This window comes from Pteropus medius, unplaced genomic scaffold (assembly GCF_902729225.1).
Source record: "Pteropus medius unplaced genomic scaffold, Ma_sr-lr_union100, whole genome shotgun sequence".
In the NCBI taxonomy this organism is placed as follows: domain Eukaryota; kingdom Metazoa; phylum Chordata; class Mammalia; order Chiroptera; family Pteropodidae; genus Pteropus; species Pteropus medius.
Genome location: NW_024340849.1, coordinates 10,321,690 through 10,335,668, shown reverse-complemented (window position 1 = coordinate 10,335,668; position 13,979 = coordinate 10,321,690).

Here is a 13,979-nt window from a genome sequence, read left to right as displayed (position 1 = left end):
TATGATCGTATGAACAGCCGTCAGCTGCGAAGAGCTCAAGTGTCCATCAACAGATGAATGGATAAATAAAATGTGGCATATACATATGACGGAATATTATTCCACCAAAAAGGAAGGAAATTCTGACACATGCTACAACAGGGATGAACCTTAAAAAGATTATGCTAAGTGAAAGAAGCTAGACTCAAGAGGACAAGTATCGTATGGTTTCCATGTATATGAAATATCTCGAATAGGCAAATTCGTAGAGACGGAAAGTAGATTCGAGGTTACCGGGCCTGGGAGACGAGAGGAAGGGGAGTTGATATCTCGTGGGCGCAGAGTTTCTGTTTGGGAGGATGAGAGTTTTGAAAATAGCCAGCGTGCATGGTTTTACAACACGGTGAATGTAATTAATACCATTAAATCGTATACTTTAAAATGGCTAAAATGGCAAGTTCGATGTTATTTATATATTTTACCACAATTTTTTTTTAAAAAGATACGGTTGCATGAAAAGGTATAAGGAAAAGGAAAAGGCTTCTCGATGATCTCTAATGTTAAACATTGAAAAATCTAATCAAAGATCAATTTGGTAACAGCTATCGCCTGCGGCTTCCCTTTCTTTGCATTAAAAGGAGAGGAACTGAGCAAGAAGCTCAGGAGACACGCCGCCCTCAGACACTCAAGGGCTGGGAGGATCTGAGGCCAGCCGCACTGAGATGCTGCTTTCCCTCCGGTGGATTAGCCAGCAGTGGGAAAAGAGCCCTGTGTGCTTCAACTATGACTTCCTTTTCAGCGTTCCTTGTATTTGGCAAGAGTCCACTAAATTATATTTCATTAAAGCTGATTTGATTGACAGACTAAGATTGCATAGTCAGTCTCTCCAAAGGCAACACAGGTTTGTGTCACTGATCCCCAAAACTCTCTCATTTTGGCAACCACGTGGAAAAATCATTTATATCCTTGGTAAAAGCGGGCAATAATACTATTGATCCACAGACATATCATTTCAGTCATCCTTGTGCAGCAGAGGTTCTTAACTGTTATTAAATCAGCTGTTCGTTGGCTGACACGTCACAAACTGCAACTACACACACAAATCACACGGCTGAACTTGAAAAGCCAAACCTGTTTTTATTGCACTGTGGAAACTAGAAATGGAATTTCGTTCTGCCAAGGTTATCACATGGAAATTAAAAAGAAAAAAATGCAAAACATCCCTCCTTTTAAAAATAATAAGCGGCATAAATCATCTCGACAGCTGACCATTACACTGTAACATTCCAGTGAGTTTTGCGCTAATAAGAAGCTGAATTAGATTAATAATTGTGCATTCTCCTAAACGTTTTGAGGAAATTAATTTAGCTCTTCACATGTCTGAGCAAAATGCTTTGGAAATATTAACTACCCGACTCTTATCACCAAAAACATTTTCTTTACACCTATTTGCACATGGGGCTTTGCTAAGCACTTTCTAAGCAATTCAAACTGATGGATCACATAATCTAAAAATGCAGTTTTTCTATTAAAAAGACAGCCTGGAACTCGTTTAGTTAAGTGCCAGGCAGCCCTGACATTTTTTTTAAGTTGGATTATTTCTGGTTATAAAAATGTGGGGAGGTCTTATTTCATACAAAGAATGCCTCTCACAAGACCTTGTGTAAGCTGAACTTGCATAATTCAAGAATGATTATCTCAAGAGAATAAACATAAAATAAGACAGATGTATTCTCAGAGCACATTTACAAGTTGTAATATATTTTCGCTTCAAAGCCGCTTTTCCTGTTCTTGGCATTATACTTAATATTTTACATATTAACTGCTCTATGTTTCATCGTAGCTGTTTGCCCTTCTTCTTGAAGATAACTTCCCTTTGAAAGCTACTGATTTAGGGGCAAATTTTTCAGCATGAGCACACACTCCGTCTTGCCCAGGACATCGACCATCACTTTGTCTAGCCTCTCCACACTGTGGAAGCCCCCTCATGAAAAGATTTTCAACATCGTTAGTCATCAGGGGAATGAAATTAAAACTACAATGAGATATCCCTACCTACTTGTTAGAATGGCGAACATTAAAAGACGACATGGCCAAGTGTTTTAGATGACCAGAATACACACAGTCGAACTCACTGAATTATACGCTTTAAATATATGTGATTTATACTATACAAATTAAATCAAAAACTAATTTAAAAAAAAAAAAACTCAATGGCTTAAGCAGCGGTCCCCAACCTTTTTGGCGCCAGGGACCGGTGCTCCTTTGAGAATCTAATGCCCGATGATCCGAGGTGGAGCTGAGGCGGTGATGCCGGCGCTGGGGAGCGGCTGCAAATACACATGAAGCTTTGCTGGCTCACCTGCCGCTCACCTCTTGCTGTGCGGCCCGGTTCCTAACAGTCCACAAACTGGGGTCTTAGGGACCCCTGTTCTAGAAGACAAGCTTAAAAAGTGTTTTAAAAGGGAGTGTCAATTACTGCTCTGTGAACTAAATAAAACTTTTTCACTGCTGCCTGGTTCTTCCTGAGGAGTCATGTCACTGTTGGGTATATGACTGTGCTAAACAAGGACACAGAATCTAGTAACGAAACCTGCCCTGCCATACCCACTTTACCTGAAGACTCACAAATGAGCCAGTTAGGATAAGCTGAGCCCAGCCTCAACCAGAATTTCTGCTACATTCATTTATTCCTAGATGCCAGGGTAATTTCCAACATTAGCAAGATCTGTAGCCTTATTATTTATGTAACAAGCATTTATTGAGGGTCCAGTCTTGCCATACTCTGCTCTAAGCAATGAAGCTATTACAGAAAATAAGTTTCCAGCTGTCATAGAATAGACATAAATTTTTTTTGTCTACTATATTTCAGTGGTAGAAATAAACACAAAACATAAGTGACTCATCATACAAATTAGCAAGTGGTAGAAATATTTCAGTGGTAGAAATAAACACAAAACATAAGTGACTCATCATACAAATTAGCAAGTAATTTCAGACAGGGTCGTGATGATGATATAGCAGAATATTGATGCTGGGGAGGAAAAATTATTCCTCTACCCTTCTATGTTCTTCTGACTAGTCTAATAATTAAATTAACATAAGACAGATTAACAGGAGAAAACCAATTTAATTATGGATGACAATGAGACCCCAAGACAAGTTGAGGCTTATATACTATTCTGAGCTAAGGATGGGATGTGGGCCTGGGGCTTCAAAGGGGAGGAGGGTAATTCACAGGACAATAGGAATAGCAGATGTTTAATAGCTAGAGGTCTGCCTTGCCATACAGATAGGCCCTTTAGATAAAAAGTTACCCCTCTTTCTGGTCCAGACCCCTTATCTAACTTCTTTAGGTAATTAAGAGAGGAGTAAAAGGTTTTTTGTTTTTTGGTTTTTGTTTTTTTTTGAGTCTGCTGGGTCTCCATCGCCTTTAAATCGAAAAAGACCGCAAGCCAAAGTGGCACATTTGGGGAGGCGCGTTCCAAACCCCTTCAATGATAACATAGTGACTGGGGGAATTACTTTGGATCGTATCGTCAGGGAAGGCTTCTCTGAGGAGGTGATAAATGTCTGAGCTGTGAATTATTCGAATTAGACAAATCCTCAGTGAGTTTCATTACAGCGCTTTGGCCTTCCAGCCCTCCTGGGCTGCTACACAGGAAGGGGAATCCCAGCATCGTCCTGTTTTCCCTCTTGCTGCCCCCTCCCTCTCAGAGCTGTAAATAAAAGGAGAGAGCAAGAATACCAGGGGACGTGTGCCAGACACCCGCCGGAACATGTGACCACAAACCCATTCTCCTCTGGCTAGATAAGAGCCCTTTTGGAGAATGGGGCCCAGTTAAAGTTTGCTGAAAATCAAAAAGGTGTCATTTGATTCAGCCACTATGCTTTCTCAGTAGCAAGAAAAGAAGGCATTAATCTCTGCAGAAGGTGAAGTCATGACTGACCCAAAGCCGCCTTGACTGTCCGTTTCCTTCCGACATTCTGCCTTCAGAGAGATGAAAGGAGATGCTGAGCGAATCCTATGCACCACGTTTCCCTGAGACCCATCAGCAAACCAGGATAGTAGGCGCTATCCTGTGAATGAAGGGCCCGGCTCAGAGGGATTAAAAAATGTATCCAAGGTCATCTAGTTAATAAAAGATAAAACCAGAATATGAACCAAGGACTGGCAGTTTCCAAACCCCATGTTCTTTCCACTAAATGAACTGCCAGGCTGCCAAACTGGACGTCAGCACATATAACCCGTTAAAAGATACTGGGCAGAAACGATTTCATCTATAAATTTCTTCTAAGAGGCAAAAAGGCGAGGGAGAGGGAGATCAGTTATGCCGCGTCGTATTTTTAGCGCTAGGCAGTGAGAACAGATACAACAATCTATAGAAAAGGAATTTGTATTCCCTGGGGCTGGAAAGTTGTTAGACACAAATAGTAAAAACATTGTTAGGGAGCTGACGAGAGGTAAAGGAAGTGTCCTTGCTTTGTCCCCTGCAAGAGCCTCGCGGTAGAGAAAGTGGAAGAGAACACAGGATTGAACATTAAAACCGATTTGGGATAGAAAGCAGCACAGGAGGGATACCGCAGAAAGTGTGGAAGAAAACAACACGACATGAAAGAATTTCAGAGTAAACAGAAAAATAAGCCTAGCTGTTGTAAGGAGAGCCGGGTGGTTAATTAACAGGGAAGATAAAAATGGCCTGCGGATGATATTCATCATCCTTCCCAGTTTTCCTGTGGCTTTATTTGTGCCCATCTGCCAGCTCAATCTTTTCCAAGTGTCTGCTGCCACAAACACGGGCCATTAATTTATTGAAAATATTACTGAAATTAGATTGTTTCTGGCCTTCCCATTCTTTTTAACTTAAAAGAAAAACGGGTTTATTTATTTGCCTGTTTGTGTTTTCATTTGGCAAGTGTAGGGGATGCCCAGGCTTGAAAATATAGTCTGCTCAATCCATAACGAAAAGAAAACAGGAAACTCTGCCGTGCTCAGAAACAGTCCGTCTAGATTTGCAAACCAGTTTTGTCAAATGTACCTATACACACATCGCTCTTCCTCCGGGGTGAGAAATCTGAATCTGAAACATTCTGACAAAAACAAAAGCAATGACGATGTGGCATTTATTTGCCTTAGCAAAGAACGTAGCTAAATAGGTGATTCTTAATATCAACACATCCAGTTTACATTAAAAAAAATAATCCATTCGACAACTCTAAGAAATAAGTAGGTGGTACATTTAGATTTACCCATTTTAATTGAAAAAACAAGGACAAAGAGCCTTCCTATCAACTCTGTCACAAGCTGATATGTCAGCCCAAGTTGCAGCTGCGATTAAAAAAAGATAATTACGACATTTTCAATGTCACGTAACCAGATTTTAAAATCAGCAACTGAGTATATATTAACAGCTTCCTGAAGAAGCAAACCTGCAAAGGGCTTGAAGCCTTGATTTGAGTTCTTCAGCTCCCCAAGGTTGCCCCCAAAGAGCAGACAAGCCACTCCAATCCTCCAGCTTGTCACACTACAAGCCACCCCAATCCTCCAGCTTGTCAGACCGGCTCGGGCTCCAGGAGGGGTTTATGAGCTCTTCACTTCAAGGAATACCACCCCGGCTGCTTGGCTGCACATGTGAGCTGCCTATTATTTCTCCTTCATTTCCCAGGAAGTCTGGGTGAGAGAGCGAGGAGCCTGATGATGGGCACAATTTCCCTGCCTCTTCATATCCCCTTCTCACGCTGAGCAACTTTTTAACTGGAGAATCACAGCTGCTCTGCACTTGCTGGCAGTCTGGTGTGCAAGACAGAAGAGGGAAAGGCTGAGCGATGAGAGAACCAAGCGGCTTGAGAGGCTTCGCGGGGGAGAAAAACATTATTTTTCTCTTTACCTACCTTCGGTTCATTGGCGGGGGCCCTCGAATCAAATGATAAAAGACAGATTAACAAGAGAAAAAGTGGATTTAATTGCATGTGTATGCATGGGAGTTTCACAAAGAAATGGCCAGATGATCTTAGGGTAAACGAAGTAAAAGGGGCTTTGTGGCTTCTGGGGGGGAGAGACAAGTTATGGGAAGGAAGGTGACGAAAGTATGGGAAACGAGCTGTTTAGTCAAGTTTGCTAAGCAGATGTTCGTAGGTGCCTCTTCACTGATGAGAGCTGACTCCTCCTGGTACGGGAAAGGGAGACACCTTTGCACGTAAAACTTTCTTTATAAATGTAAATTTCCATATAAGAGGATAACTTCTGCCTTGTTTTTGGAGCTTTCCCTACAACTATTGATTATTAAGTCAAAATAGTTGATCTGCCAAAGAGATATTTTGGCATGCCAGATTCTGGTATCCTTCAACTTGTTTTTTGCCTGAAAACAAATATTTAAGAAAGAAAAAAAAAATGTTTTAAAGCCTAAAGGACTGAAGATTAGTTTCCATAAAATAAAACAGTATATATCTGTGAGGGTTCAGAACGAGACAGCTCAAGATGTGCCTCAGTAGTATGTGGATTGTTTTGAGCTGAAGGCAATGGTGACCCGGAAGAGAAACTTCTGCCCCCTCCCTACTACCTAGAAGAATTTGAATTAAGAGTCGTGCCCATAATAAGAGATTATCACAGATAAATCATTTTCGATCTATCTATAGAGCAGGGCAAACTTCTAGTTACTAAATGTCTGCTCTTCCCATCATCCTACATCCTGTTTAAAGTCCCCATGGCACCTTTTCTCAGCCTTAGCTCAGAATGTCATATATACCCATTGTCCCTTTCTGTCTCTGAACCTCTCATGTATGTGGGGGTCTGTGACTCTGTCATGTATGTGAGGTTCCCATATGTATGTATGTCATTAAATTTGGTTATTTCCTCTTGTTAATCCGTCTCATGTCTATTTGATTATTAGTCTACCCAAAAGACTCTTGAGGGTAGAGAAATGTTTCTTCTTCTCTCACATTTCTCAGTTACAAAAGTTCCAAAAATATATAAACGGCAGGAGATCCCACCTCAAAAACTGAAGCAGCTCTGGTGGAAGCAGTCGGTATGTCCCAATGCAGAACGAGGACGATAGGGTATGCCGCCCGAAACATGCCTCTTGGGCATGAGGATTATTTTGAGTAAATTACTTAAGACTCGGAAGATATGAGAGCACCTCTGAAGACAGAACCTAAGTTTCCCTTTTGTAAGGAAAATGTATATTTATTAAAAAAAAAAATCTCCATTTGTAAGAGGGTCTCAACTCTTTATATAAGGAAGAGAAGGGTGACTCTTAATCACAAAGACTCAAACCTGGGTAACAAAACTGATCTGTTCACTGTACTTTCATAGCCATTTTCCATAACTCGCCCCCCCAACCCAGAAGCCCCCAAATCTCTTTTCCTTTGTTGGTACTTTAACCGTTGAGTAAAACAGGGGAAAGGGGTCTGTAATAAAACCGATGAGTCCAGTGAGGGAGGGTAACCTCACAGGGTGATCTGATCATTAATTCCTAACTGGGCAGGTCAAGGCAGGTAGTCACACCCCAGGCTTAGAACTTCCTTCGTAGGTTTATCTTTGCCTTAAGTCAGGCTCGTCCACTGTTTCTGTGCATCTAGGTTAACACACCTTTGAAATGCCAGAGTAACGCTTCGGAGGCGGAGGCGTAACCACCCTCAAGAGAGCACATAAACTTGTTCTAGTGAACAAGTTACTCGTATCTGGTACTCCCATGTGTTACTTGCATAATGAACACGTTAATAAACTTCTACCTGTTTTTCTACCTGTTTTTCTTTTGTTTTAAAGCCCCAGTTGAGAACTTAGGAGGGTGTGTCAAGAACCCAACTCTGCACGCTGAGTAAGACGAAGTAGAAAGATGAGAGTTTATTGCAAGCGTTTCAACCTGCGAGCTAAGAAACTCAAGGCTATAGGGGCAACGAGTTTTGAGCTCCTGGCTGACGAACAGGTTTTTGTGGAGTAAATGTAGAAGTTATTTGTTGTTTTCAGCTGATGGGTTGCCTAGTGGTCTCCTTATTTGGATCAGGCTACTGAGTCGGGGACACAGGAATTCCAAAGATGGTGGGAACGGACTTGGCATCTAGGGACTAGCTGACAGAATATACTTCGTTTCTGGTCCAGCAGAACACTTAGAGGAACACGAAAGTTGTCTCGGTTTCTGTTGCTGACTGACAGAGCACCCCTGGCAGGAGCGGCTCTATCTGGGACCTACAGATTTATTTTAATAGATAGAAGGAAAATAATTTCTTCCGGCCCCTATGGAACCAAAGGAAATAAAATTAATTTCTGAGCTGTGTGGTTCCGCAGCCCTAGACTTATTACTTTCTTTAGGGAGGAAATTGCCCCCCCAAAGGGATTCAGGGCATCAAAAACGGTTTATGATAGTAACTGCCTATGAAAGCCACAAAGAGGCTTTAGGAATTGACCAAAGATGACCGGCTTAGAGTCTACGGCAGTAGTCCCCAACCTTTTTGGCACCAAGGACTGGTGCTCCTATGAGAATCTAATGCCTGATTGTCTGAGGCAGAGCTGAGGTGGTGATGCTGGCGCTGGGGAGCGGCTGCAGACACAGATGAAGCTTCGATCGTTTACTCACCCACTGTTCACCTCCTGCTGTGCAGTCCAGTTCCCACAGTTCAAAGCCCAGGGATTGGGGATCCCTAGTCTACAAGGTGAACCTCAAATAAGCCACAAGTCCAAATTTTAACAGATGCCTCTGATGGACTTAACTAGAGGAAGGATTTGATTTTAGCCAAAAAAAAAAAAAAGAGATTCCTTCAACAGGAAGACCAAGAATCATTTCTCAGGCTCTGGCATCACTCCTTTCTGACAGAGCCCAGGTCTCAATCTGGCTGTGCGCTAGGATCCTCTGGGGAGCTTTCAAAAAGTGTCCTCAGCCCACGCAAGATGAACTAATCCGAACCTCTGGGGGAGGGGCCCTGGCACTCGAATCTTTTTAAAAAGTCCCCAAGTGACAAATATACAGCCAGCTCTAGGACAATTCCGTGACATCTAGGTCACCCCTGGGACAAGGATGGGGTGCCCTCTCCTTGGAGAGTCTCCTTGAAAACATAATGGCTCCAATAATAGGCCTGATCTTTTGATTTTACAATGCGCTGTCACAGCCTTCTGCCCCTTAGAACTGCCAGCACATTCCTCCAGAATGAATGCGGGGTTCTCTCTGCAGGACAGGAGACCAACACAAGGTCTACTCATTTGCCTCTGGAGGAGATAAGAAAAGGTTCAGTTGTTCTTTCTTCTACTTTATTATCCGCATTTGAGTGGAATTCTGTGCAGATGTAGTCATCTCTCACAGATTGCCTGCATGCATGTGATCTGATAGTGCATACTCAAAAATAAGACGTGTTCTCTCTGTATCGTCTATGTTGGTATAAAGGGGTCTTTGTGGTGATTGGGTCCCCCCCACCCCAATGCTCAGGACTGGAGGTGCAGGTCAAGACAGGGGGTGGCAGGGATAAGATGGAAGCAAAGGAGAAAATGAGGGTCGGAGCCCATGGATGAGACCAAATCCAAGAGCACAGACCTAGTTGGAAACGATCAGCGACCGGAGCCAGCCGAGCCCTCCCATCCTTCGCTTTGGGTTTCTCCCCTTAAGCCCTCGTGTTCTAGGACCCTTGGCAGGATGCAGCCTCTGTCCTGTCCCTGGTCTCTGGAAACAGGTGGCTCCCTGACCGAGAGGCTAGAACCTCCCGTCCTTCTAAAAGTGCCCTTTAGACAAGGTGTTAGCGTTTGCTGAAGCCGAGTTCAAGGAGGTACAAGAAAGAGCAGTGAGTGATAAGACAGGGAAGAACATACGGGCTGTGGTCCAGGCGAGCGCTCAGGCTGGGGACAGAAATTAGAAGGGATGGGAGACAAGAAGTCGAATCAACAGGACCTGGCAACCGGTTAAGAATAAATTGAAAAAAGACTCACAACAAGACTATACAAGATTTCAGATATGGACGACTAGACCAGCAGGGTGACTGAGCTATAGGCAGATGAGGAAGTCGGGTGAATGAGAAGGGGCTAGAACGGGGGCCGGGGGCGGGGGGCGGGGGAGTCATCAGAAATTAGTTTAGTTTTAGATATAATTAATTCAAGACAGTGAGTGGTAGGACATCCAGGGTGAATATATTCTACAGAAAATAAAACTGTAACTGTTAGACATGCTCAGGGGAAGTTAAATTTTGAAATTCATTCCATTTGTGTCGAAGCGAGGGCTGGAGCTTACAAATCAGTGAGAGGACCATATGCGTACATAGAGAACGGAAACTAAGGTACGAAATCCTGGTCAACCCTTAGCATTAGGGACCAGGAGGAGGAAGGGGTGCCAGCAAACGAGAGAGAAATTGTCAGAGAGGGAGCTAGAGAACCAGGCCCCTGCGGGATTATAATATGTTTAAGATTGGTGTGTTAATTCCCTAGGGCTGCCATAGCAAAATGCCATAAACTGGATGGCTTGAAACAACAGAAATTTATTGCTTTACAGGTCTGGGAGCTAGAGTCCAAAATCAAGGTGTTGGCAGGGCTTTGCTCCCTCTGAGACCTAGAGGAGAGAATCCCTCCTTGTCTGCTGGTTGCCAGCAATCCTTGACGTGCGGCTACATCACCCCAATCTCTGTCACATGGCTATCTTCTCCCTGTGTGACTCTGTCTCTTTTCTTATGAGGACACCAGTCATATTGGATTAGGGCTCAAACTTAATGATCTCACCTTAATTTGATTACATCTGCCATGACCCTATTTCTAAATAAGGTCACATTCTCAGGGGGTTAGGACTTGACACATCTTTTCAGGGGACATAGTTCAACCCATAACAATCAGCAATCTCAAAGAAGGAAAAAGTGATGGCATTAAATGCTTTTAAGGAAGGTGGGACCGAGCGAGGGTGGTTGTTAAGAGCCGACGAGTGAACGTTTCAATAAATGTTGGCGGTGATGAAAGCCAGCTTTCAAAACTGAGTAGTAAAGTAAAAGAGGCAGCAAGTACGGCCTGAAATTTAGAACGGGCCGGCGAAAGTACTGGGATCAGACTGGCAACATGAAGAAAGCAGTCTTCACTTCGGACGCCCTGTGGCCCTAACCACAGAAGTCCCCTTGCTTAGATCCCTCCCCCACCGCCCTGTCATTTTCCTGCTTCAAAGTCTGTGCCCTCTTGGGGGCCACCCATCTACTTCCTATTTGCTGTCTGAAGGACGTGCTGGCCCATCTGCAGGGGACAGAGAACGGATGTGCCAGTAAATGATGAGCCCAGGGACCCAGCCACCTCCCTTTTCCTGGAAGGCTTTCTGGTGACTCACTGCTCCAGTATTCGCAAAGGAAGTGGGAAGATTTTTCTGAGAGGATTAAATGACATTATTAGGGTTTACACATGAGAACTAGATAACTAAGGGTATACACTTTTAAACAGTAGAGCAATGCAGCCAAAATTCCTGTAGTGTATACAAGGGCGTACAAGCCCAAGCAGCGAGGTTTAGGGGGTGACCCAGGACGCAGGCCAGGGAGGAGTAAAGTAGGACACACTGGCGGGTTCACTCAGGCCTGAGGACTTCGACAGCAGCGGAATCTGGGCAAGGAAGCCAGGGCCGGCGCCCACGGCGTGGCACAGATTTCTCTCCTTCCAAAGGACCTTCCTCCAACACTAGAGGGTGAATGACAGACTCAGGGTCACGACAGTCTGTCCTCTGCCCTGGTTTCCCTTTACATTGTTCTTACCCTAAAAGGACAGGCCTACTGACACACTGGCCCAAACATATGTGCTCACTCTCTCCACGTAGCATAAATGTGCGTGAACAGGGAACATGCACATGATTCGTGCAGAAGACTGAAAAATGAAGAGCTCTGAGCAGGATCGAACCCTGCAGAACTCTAGGTCCTGAAGGGATCTGGAACGAGCCACGGGAATGAGCATAAAAGTATTTTTGAGCTAAAAGCATTTGGGTTCCTGAAATCCTTTATCTGCCTAAAAGCAGAGCCTCCCAAATGAAATAAATTGTCATAAATTCCCTCCCCAGAGCAACTCTAATCTTCAAGTCTCAGAGAGAAGTTGGCACCACACTCAAAAAGACACTGCCACAAAACTATCATGTCTCCCATATATTCTCCTAAGGGATCATTTATCTTTCAAAAAAGTTATTTATGTTTCCATAAGTGCCCTTTATCTTTTCTCCCAAAAGTGTCCCTCTGCTTTTCCTCATTCCCTATTAAGATGCTACATAAGCCCCAAATTCTAACCAGCTCCCTGAGTCACATTTCTCTGGAAACTTCCATGCATACATACGTAATGAAATCTATTTTTCTCTCCTGCTAATCTCTTTTGTCAGATTAATTTGCAGGCCCTCCAGCACTAAATCTAAGAGGGTAGAGGGAAAGTTTTTCTTCCCCACCAGGTCTTGGGAAGCGTATTTGCGTTTCAGACCACAGTAACAGAGGGCTGCTCTTAGCCCGGGCCACTGTGCAGACAGAGTTAAATCCATTTAGGGACAAGCTCAGGAGGAGCTGTTCAGGCCTGGTCAGATTTCCTCTAGAGGGAAGGGGTGTCTTACCACCACGCTTCTCCAAGACCTCTGGACCCTCCAGTCTTAAAGCCACTGTACATGATGATTCATCAGCCATCTTGGTGAACCAAACACTGCCAGGCTGAATCAGAACCCCCAAATGCATCCAGATCCTAATTTGTGTAACTTGCGAATGTCACCTTATATCTTTGCAGATATGATTAAGTTAAGGGCCTTGACATGGGTGATTATCTGGATGATCCACGTGGGCACTGACCGTAACGTGTCCTTAGAAGAGGAAGAAGGTGAGGCAGAGATTGGAGTGATTGCAGCATCGAGAAGAGGCAAGGAACGAATTCCCTCCTGGAGCCTCTAGAAGTAACCAGCCTACGGACATCTTGACTTTAGCATCATAAGACTCGTGGCAGCCGTCTGACCTCAAGAACTGTAAAAGAATGAATTTGTGTTGTTTTAAGCCTCTAAGTTGGCGGTAACTTTTTACGGTAGCAATAAGAAACTGATGCACGGATCAGCCTCCTATGAGGAGGCCCCCAAAGCTGTCCCGCGTGGACCTCGGGCTCTCCTTTTTGTGACTGCTCGACCATGCTGATTTGGGTTGAATGCCATTATTATTACTGTGTTCTCATTTTTGCCCTGGTGGAGTCGTCTCCTTCTCCCCCTTCTTGTCTCTTTCTGGTTTCACCCCATTTACCCTTCATCTCTTTCTAAGCAAAAGGAAAGAAGACATGTGTCCCCCTTCGTAGAGGGTAAAGATAGCAGGATAAGGGCGAGAAGTGGGCAGAGCTGCCCCAGGAGAAGAGGTGTGATTAGGAACTGCAGGCTTGCTGGTGCCCGTTCCGGCATATTAGTGAAACTCCAGCAGGTTCTCTACATCGGTGAATACATTAAGTGCTATTTTTTATAATGTTCATAAGGAGGAGTGCCATTTGGACCTTGCTAGGACCTCTTCTAAGAAAGCTATAAGCTTACAGATTTTTGGAAAAGGGTTCTCCCAAATTCCCAGACAAAACAAACTGAAGAAAACAGCTGCTTTGCTACCTGACACTTTGGTCTCTATTCACGTCTTCTGGATTTAAAAGTTCGTATGGAGGAGTCGAGAATCAACATCTTAGATCAGTGCCTGGCCCATTTCAGCACTGATCAAATGATTGTTGTTGTTTTTGTTGCTGTCGTTGTTGTCATTGTTGTCGTTATTGCTCTAATGATGCTGAATTGGCTAAATAATTACCTACTCCTTTCTAAAAGAAACTTTGGGCATGTCAGAAAATCAAAGAGAGACCCACAAAGGTCTAACTGAGCTTTGCTTCTCTTGGGAATCGCCTCCCGCTTCGAGTACGACTTTGTACATGTACGTACCGCATTGAATGGGATTTTCTTTCCTTCTTCTCTCATCGGAGAAAAAATGAAATAAATCTATTGCCTGGTCAGAAATGCTTCATTTGACTTTGGCCATGGATTATTCCAGACTCATTCAAGTGACCCACCTTACCCACGCGCAAACCCAAA